At 31.4% G+C, this 9,503-nt stretch overlaps 1 long non-coding RNA gene across 1 annotated transcript; it reads right to left on the bottom strand.

The window, feature by feature from the left end:
* Positions 1–3,069: 3,069 nt before the first annotated feature.
* LOC150036737 (uncharacterized) lies at positions 3,070–4,903 on the bottom strand. Its single transcript, XR_016529188.1, has 2 exons — positions 4,423–4,903; positions 3,070–3,313 (listed from the first exon to the last, which is right to left on the bottom strand). It is a non-coding gene; the product is annotated as an uncharacterized LOC150036737 (long non-coding RNA).
* Positions 4,904–9,503: the final 4,600 nt, after the last annotated feature.

The raw sequence follows: 9,503 nt of genomic DNA, 5'->3' as shown, positions 1-9,503 counted from the left end.
TATTTTGCATTCTTCTGACATTTTGGTGCAATTAGCTGATCACTCTCTTGTTAGGCCATTAGAATTGGTTAAAGATATGCTTTTTAGAGTTAATGGTCAACCATTTCTTACTTCTTTTTTCGTTTTATATGTGAACACTTCTTCCCCTCCCTCTGCTTTATCTGTTCTATTAGGAGGTCCCTTTCTTAAAAAAGCTAAGGTTGTTATTAATGTGGATAAAAGATCCCTGCAAATTGAACAGTGAGGTAAAATATAAAATTTTTTAGGATTCATTCTCTCACTATCACTAATCCTATATGTTCAAGTTTTTCAATTTTTTTAGGACAGTGGTCAACCTCCTAAGTTGGGGGTGGGAGATTTTGGCTTGCCGTTTTGTGATGGATACAGATGATGAAGTTGAGTCAGACAGAGCATAACGACCTTAAACAATTGTGCTACCTCGATGTAGCCAGGATTTATATTTTATTGCTTTCTTAGTATAGGTTTCTTTTCTATTTATTATTTATTTTATTGAGCTTAATTCTTTCCATCTTTCTTGATTTTAGGTTTTTATTGTTCAATGAGAAGATGAAGAGAATTTTATTTTCAAGAGTCAGGCATCACATCCATCCTTGTGCCAAAAATTTAGCGAAGATTTATGTTTCCCTTTCTGTTGTCTCTTGTTTTTAATTCTTTATCATATTGGAGACATGTTAAATTTTAAGTTGGTAGTGGGGAATATCTGTGTTCTAGCTAGAGCCCTTGAGCATGTGAGCTCAGGCTATTTTGTTTGTGTGCTTCATATGCATGTTTGTGTGCTTTATATGCATGTTTACTCACATTTTGTATGGTTCCTTATTATGACTAGTTAACGAGACACTTCCTTGTTGATTTTGACTTGTATGAAATGATGTTTGAGATGAATAATGATGATTTTTAGCCCATTTTTAGATAATTTTCTTAATTTCATGCACATTTAAGTTCTTTGTCTATCAGCATTAGGTCTTCCATGCATAGAATTGTATTATTTGACTTGTATTTTTGTTGTCAGTCAATAAAGCCCCACTGATTAGATAATATCTTGTATGATAGGTTGTAATGTAATATTGAGGAGTGAGAATGATTTGTATGCTTGTTTGAAAAAAAAAATTGTAGATTAAAAGAAAATGGTGTACCAAAAAAAAAATATCATGAAAAAGAACAAAAGGAAAAAAAATGAACTTGTAATGTTATAAATGATTAGTGGTAGAAAAAGCTACCTTTATTGTATTTAGTTAGGACTCACGAGAAAAGAGTGAGCATAGTCCTCTGCAAGGATGTGTGAAAGCTAATACCCCTAGCTAGAATAAATGCATGTTTAGGATCCTAGAGATTGATTTTAGACACCTCAATTGACATATTACTACGAAGATTTTTTTTTTGGCACTCGACGGTTAGTGCATGAGCTAGTGTAGAGGGAAAACCAATTGAGAGCTATTTAAAACTACTTCGGGTTGCTAAGACTTAGTTAGAATGACTTTGAACTCACTTTTGCATGAATTAGTATACAATTAGTTATCAATGGTGCTTCATTGATTGATTATGAATTGATTTCATTGTTTTTTGCAAGCTAAATCCTATGTGACTGTTAAAATTTGAGTAACGAACCATACAACATATCTTTGTATGTTTGTGTGCTTTATTCTACCTTTCTCGAGGATGATCAAGAATTAAGTTGGGGTGTTTGATAGCACGAAAAATGTACTATCTTACTCTGCTTAATTGGAGGTTGTTCCTAGATTTTACGTGTTTATTTTGTTATTTTATAGGTTTTTAACATCCAAGAAGTAAAACTAGGAGTTTGCGACGAAATGGAGCCAAAACAGGCTAAACGATGCTCAATTGCATCAATTGGGAAAGAGAAGGCCAAAATGATCAGTTTTGTCACCGCATGCAAAGCTCTGCGACGCCCTATGGCACCGTGTTCAACGTTGTAATGCAGAATGCATCTTATTCATGAAAGGCACATAGCATTGCAGCGCTGCCTTAGAGTGTCGCAACACTCCGTACCTGATGTGCGTGAATTTCTGTTAGTATCATGCGCGCTAGCACAATTTTATAAATATTAATTATAGCCACTTAGGTCAGGGAATCTCTGATTCCAACCGACTCAAGCAAGACTTCTTTCAGTTTTCTCCATCTTTTTTATTTTCTATGTATCAAAACAATTCCTTCATGTCCATTATGTCAATTATGGGCTAAGGTATCGTTTTCTAACTTAGGTTTTGGGATTTTTTCCTATTTTCATGTGTTTGTGAGTTATTGAACAAAATACTATATTGTATTATTGGGTTCAATTATATTTTTATGAGATCATGACCATATTATAGTATGCTTGTAGATTTTATGGTTATTGCTTTGAATTAACATAAATTTCGTGACACTTGATTGGATGTTGATTTTAGGAAGTGAAAGGTTAGGTTAGCTTGCGAATCAATTAGGATTAGTATTGATCTAACCAACCTAGAATTGAATAAAAAAAAGATTTAATTAGACACTTGAAAATTAAATGTTCCACCTAACGGTTATATAGGTCTTATTGCAATTAGGACAATTTGAATTTGCATGTTTTTCATCTATTCGGATTGGACTAGTTAGTTGATCAGGATGATTTAATTAGCTTTTCTAATTGAATTGGATAGGTGTAGGCAATTATTTAATTTTGGTAATGAGAATTCGATGATTAGATAGTTCGAATGGGAATTTTGTTACAACGTTAGGCTTTCTCATATAAATTCTCAAATCCTTAATTTGTGAATTTATTTTATGTTATTTACATTTAATTGCAATCAAATCAATTTTAAATACTCCCTCTCTCTATTCAGTTACCTCAGTCTATAAACTGTCTTATTGAAAAATTCAAAAGTTCTCTATTTTCGATCCGTGCTACCACTATTTTATTTTAAGTGGAAACTATTAAAATTATTGGTTCAGAATTAGGAGACGAATTCCATCGAACCATTGGGTTCGGGTTTTTACACCCCTACTCTGAAGTTGTCTTCGTTTGAATGCAATTCAATGTTTTTGAAAAAAAAATAATAATGATGATAATAATAATAATAATCATACTGAATGAATTCATATTAAATTCAGAAAATTACAATAAATAGAACTATAGACATAACAAAAAAATATTTATTAAAGATATAAACTTGACCTATAAAATATAACAATATAAGTTGGTAAAAGAAAATCCAACAATTAAACATCAATCAAACTCGAAAAAATTTGTAAATCACCCCGTCTCTGGTGGCTGCTTGGTATGATAAAAGCGAAGTCAAAGCAATCTTCCTTTCTACAAGAGACATGAATTGAATCAGATTTTCCCTATATATTAATCTAAGCAATTCAGCTTTGTTTGATAATCATTTGATTTTTTGTTTTTTATTTTAAAAAATAAGCATATTTCATCCATATTTATAGATTTAATTTAAAAAAAAAAACTAAAAATAAAATGGTTACCAAACGTTGCTTTAACAAGGAGAAAAAATACATCAAAAGACATATGTGAGAATAACAAAGAGCTAATCATCTAATATGAAATTAGACTTAAGACATGAAAATGGATTATGATAAATTTAATTCAATATTACATCCATATTCTAACACTCTCACTCGTATGATTGAAGTTATGTTGAAAGTCTAAAGAGGGGAATCCAATATTATTAGTTGGATAGGTTGACACTACTGAAAGTCTTATATCGTCTTTTTTGGTTGATTTAAAATCTCAATTCTTATCCTTTTCAAAGGAAAGAGCCAATTATGTACTTAGAAGCAATCTCATTTGAGCAATTTTGTGGTCCATATGGTTTGAGTGCAATAACACGAAATATTCAACAATGTTGCCCATAATCAAGCTTTTCTTTTGGAGGACATTAGTTTAAATTGCTAATTTTATGTACTAAATCTAAGCTTTTCTTTAGTTATGATGTCTTTACTAAGGAAATAATTTTACAATGTAACAGTTGGAACTAAGAACATCCTACTCTAATACCATGATAAATAAACATAGAATTTTATCTCAAAATCAAATCGAGAACTGGATAGTTCATGTATATTTAAAAGATAGTATGAGGTCGCTACATTTTGAAATGTGAAATCCTCATCACACCTTTCAAGATGTGTGATTGGGTCCATCATTATTGAGTTGTATCGAATTTTATAGTCTTTAATACTATATTAGATAAATATGTTGCAAAGATTTCGAGTTCTTCCTATTTTTTCGATGTGAAATCCTTAGCATATTCCACTTATTTATTTTATTCCGTCTTACTTAGAAAAAAACGTAAATGTGAACTAATTAAATGAAATTTAAATAATTATGAACATTATATTCATTTTATTCCAATAATCCAACGCCACTAACTAAAACCTTCCATAAAAGAACAAAGCCAATGAGTTTACCTTGCTGATGCTTGCAAACCAACAGTGTAGTTGGTGTGTTTTAGAAAGGAGGCGGGGGAGATCTACGCATTGGCCTTCTTGGCCATTGGAACCTCGGTGGCGGTGGTGGTGGCGGCGGAGAACGTAAGTGCCTTCTCCTTCTCCTTCTCGTTGCTTGCAGTTCATATTCATACGGGGAAAATGACGGCGGTGGCGGTGGTGGTGGCGGAACAATGTTTGTGTAGTAAAGAGAAGGCAATGGATGAGGCTGAGCAGCGAATGTGGAGAGAATTGGGAAGCTAAAAAAGAAGGTTAATGCAACTAAAACAAAGGCCAATATTGGAGACTCCATTTTTCACTTTTTCTTTTCTTCGGTTTGTTTTGAATTCATTGATGGGTTTTGCTTTTATAATGCCATAACACCAACACTATTCTGGCTGCTTGACCATTCTGACAAGTCCATGGAGGGGATAAGTATTATACACTTCCAAATTTGTACGATAGCTTTAAGTTTCTTTCTTTCTCTCTATAATTATTTTGAGGGTACTACCAAACAAAAATTTTCAACTTGGTTATCTCAACTTGGATTCTACTTTATAATTTAGAGTCATTCCCGGAAACTTACAAATATAATATCTGTTAAAGTTAATTTGGATTTATTCTAAATTATTATTTTTCTGTCCTGCTTTTTTTTTGTTTTCTTTTGGTGTTTCTTTCTTTGTTACGTTTCTTGGCATCTATTTATTCTATAATTCAATGTATTCGAATTAAGTTAATTATTTAATAATATAAAAAATTAACATGGTATCAGAACCTAAATCCTAAGGTTTATACTTTTCAACCACTGCCTCTATCCAATTTCTGCCTCCGATCGATTGACCGAGGCAGATCCATACGCAGACCTGTTGCGAAACCCCAGTTCAGTCTCCATCCGTCAACTTTATCCATATTTGGTTCACCTATTTAGTTGATTTTGCGTTCTTGTTTCCAATTTCTCTATTTTCTGATCTTCTATGGTCTCTGTTTCGTTTTCAAATCCGTCGTTCGAGGGTTCTGTTCTATATCTCTCTACGAGAATCTCTGTCTCTAGCCCAAAAATTCTCCGTGTTTTAGTTCTTCGTGGGTTACATCTCAAGTCCAGAATTTCCCAGTATTTTAGTTCTTCATGGATTATGTCTCCAATCTAGATCTGTCATGATTTGATTCGGGAATTTTCTTTAGTTTTCGTGATCAGCTTCAGTCGGTCATTTCACAAACTCAAGTTGTCTCTACCACCTTGAGTTTAAGGGAGGGTATTAAAGTTAATTAAGGTTTATTTTAAATTATTATTTTCATATATTCTTTCTTTTCTTGCATTTTTTCCTTTTATGTTCCTTTGTTTTGTTCAGTTTATTGATGTCTGTTTATTCTATAATTCAATATATTCTGATTAAGCTAATTATTCAATAATATACAAAATTAACAATATCAAATGTATATAACGATCTCCAAGCGTTTAGTGATGGCTATATATGTTTTTTTTTTTTTTTTTTTTGTATTTACTCTCTATTTCATAGATTTTCTTGGAATCTTCCGTTTTTGACACTTCCAAAAGTATAAATGATTATATATCTAGATGTTACTCTTGACAAAGTTTCACTAAGTTTCTTGACAATCTCTAGACGTCCACGAAAGAATATAAAAATATATATTATGTAGTTTAGATTATATATCTTGCTTATGTTCTCAAATCTCTCACACATGAAAAATTATTATATTCTACGAAACTACTATAATGTAACTATCTTATAATAATTTTTAGATCTGAATTTAATAATCTAACGATATAATTAAATTTGAAATCAATTATTAAAATATAATGCATTGTCAAGTAATTAATAAAATGGGCATGTTTAGGTCTTCTCTTCCACAAAGTTGTAAGTCATGGAAATCAGAAAGAGAAATTAAGGAAAGCAAAAGAGCATTAATGCAGAGATTAGCTTCCACGAAGTTTATATTAAATAGGGGTGGAAACAGTTCGATTTCGGTAGTCAAACGGAATAGAATCGAATTTTTTAATATGTGAAACCAAACTGAATCGATTTATTGGTTCAAACTGAATCAAACTGAACTGCATATATGTTGTTCGATTCTGTTTCAAATTCAGTTTTGACATTTTTAAAAAATATATGTTATATTTTTTTAATTAAAAAATGGTTTGATTCAGTTAGATTTTAAATTCGGTTTTGTTCTTTAAATTAAAAATGGTTCGGTTTTAAATTCGGTTTTACTTTTTTTTAAATATATAAATAAATAAATATATATATATATATATATTAGTTAAAAATAGTTCGATTCGGTTTCAAATACGGTCTTCAAAATTGAAACTGAACCGAACCGAATTAATTCAGTTTCAAAATTTCTTCAAACATGATCAAATCGCATTTTTCGATTTCACTTAATTTTCGATTCGATTCGGTTCGATTTTTAAAAACGATTCGATTTTTGCGATTTGAATGACCACTCCGAATAATAAATTTGCATCGGAACTAATTAAATTTTCGTACTATATATTATATTATTTATATGGTCTATTTGTACACTTGCAAAAATTCAATCACGGGCCAAAATATGATGCTTTCACATTGTGCAGAATCCACTTGGTCAAACATATAAGCCTGACAATTCAAAAAATAAAAATAAAAATCCAGTCCTTTAATATTGATTTAATGATTAAGTGATCTGTGATTGGAACCTTCGTAATCTTGTTGAAATAAAAGATCAATTCTCTTATCTAAGTTTGATTAGATTCTTTAATTAGCACAATACTAACTAACTAATTTTCTCTTAAATCTAAATATACAATTAACATAAGAGGTTAAATTGGATAACAATAACAAAATTTTATATTATCAGAAGTGCTTTAATGTTTTTTTTTTCCTTTTTCCTTTTATCTTCACTTTTTTCATCTTTTGGTTTTTATTTTCTTTTTGAATGTTAAACCTTTCCTGAAACACTGGAACAAACAGAAAATTCTCTATAGGTTCAATTGTGAACTTATGCACACTATTTAGTTAAAATTATACACAATTAATCTACGTAGGGATCAAGGGTAGGTGTGTCCCCTCAATTGGTGACCATCTATATTTTTTTATATTACTTTTAATTAACACCGCATTTTACCTAATAAATAGAATACAAATCATTTTGATTTTTTAACCCAAATTTTATTTTCAAAATGTTTCAGAGATAAAAAGTTTTAGTTATTCGTAAAGAAAACATTGAATCATATTGAAATAGAACTTTAAGAATAAAAAAATGTGACATCCCAAATTTTCATGTAATTTTTAATTTGATTATTTTGAATTATTTGGGTTTTATTTCAATAATATGAGACAAAAAAAATCAAATTATCAAGATAAGTTAATTAATTTAATTAAAATTTGAAGAGATTTGGAAATTTGGATTTCAATATGGATAAGTTGTACAACTTCTTTTGAAATTTTGGATTCGGTCGAAATTGGATTTAGAACTCGAGAAGAAAAGGAAGGAGGATATATATATATAATATATATATATATATATATATATATATGATATGTGTGTATGTATAGGTGTGTGAGGGGAGTTAGGTTAAAGTGAAAAAAAAAATAAATAAATAAATTGAACTTTTTGTGGGTAGCGTTGCCAGACTCCCTCCCATTTATTTTCTTGATCTTCTTCGGTCTGCAACCCAACCATCTCTCTCTCTTCTAATCTGCAATCAGCAAGCCACGGGGCTCCAGCTGTCCGCCTGCTTCGTCTCTCGTCGTCGCTCTCTCTTCCGCTCATCTCCGTGTGAGTCTCGCTGCAGCCATGCACAGAGATTCTTCTGCGTCAGACCTCACCGCAACCAAGCTCCACCATTGGTTGTCGCTCGTCCGATTATCCTCGAGCACTGTCGTCGTCCATATCAATGTCCTTCTTGATTAGAGTTGTGTTTTGGGGTAAGATTTAGCTAATTTAGTTGGGTTTTGTTGATGTATTGTTGCTATCTAAATACATCTTTTATTTCCGTTATAAAGTTGGGCCAGAATACACTTCTATATTGCAGGTGTGGGCTCTATGTATGCATTGAAGCTGGACAGCCCATTAAGAAAGAGTCTTGGATCCAACTCTTTGATAAGGCCTGGTTGGTCTTAGACTACTGAGCTGTAAGAGGAGAATATTCCATCCTGGCGTTTGTTAATAGGTGGTTTTGCTCCATTTAATTCTTCATATTTCTGCTGCTCATATCTTCATTATTTTCTTCATTTCAACTTATCGATTAACAAATGGTATCAGAGCCTTCAAACTTGACTGTTTGGAATAGTCTCTTTGATTTATGTCCATCACAGCCAAATTTCAAATTGAACCCTTTGATAGGAATGGTGACTTTGCACTCTGGAAGAAGAAAATGAGAGCACTATTGGTACAACAGAAGGTAGCAAAGTCTTTGGATGAGAAGATTGACCTTAAAGGATTGAAGAGATGAAAGAAATTGCCTATAGTACGATTATTTTATATCTTGCAGATAATGTTCTGAGGCAAGTTAATGAAGCTAATACAACGGTTGAAGTATGGAAACAACTCGATTCTATTTACCTTACAAAGTCTCTTACTAATAAGTTGTATATAAAGGAGAGATTCTTTGGATTTAAGATGGATCTTACTAAAGACCTTGAGTATAATCTTGATGAACAATCGTGTATGGCTAGATCTTAGTAACATAGGAGAAACCATGTCGGATGAGAACAGAGCAATTATTTTGCTAAACTCTCTTCCAGATTCTTTCAATGAAATCAAAATGGCTATAAAATATGGTAGAGACAGTCTCACAATGAATATAGTGCTAAATGCTTTAAGATCTAGAGATTTAGAGATGAAGAAGGGTAAGGCAAAGGAATCTGAAGTCTTGATTGCTAGATGAAGACCTGAAAAGAAATCAAATAAAAATTCTGGGCATGGTAGATCAAAATCTCAAGGTAAAGTGAAAAAGTGTTATTATTGTCATAAAGAAGGACATATAAGGAAGTATTGATTTGAATTAAAGAACAAAAGAAAAAATGAAAATAAGAAAGAAGATGATTCTCAGAATGCTAATG

The sequence above is a fragment of the Benincasa hispida genome, chromosome 4, assembly GCF_027475165.1.
Source record: "Benincasa hispida cultivar pf3 chromosome 4, pf3_genome.v1.1, whole genome shotgun sequence".
In the NCBI taxonomy this organism is placed as follows: Eukaryota; Viridiplantae; Streptophyta; class Magnoliopsida; order Cucurbitales; family Cucurbitaceae; genus Benincasa; species Benincasa hispida.
Note: the sequence above shows the minus strand (reverse complement) of the source record. Positions and strands in the feature narration are given on the sequence as shown.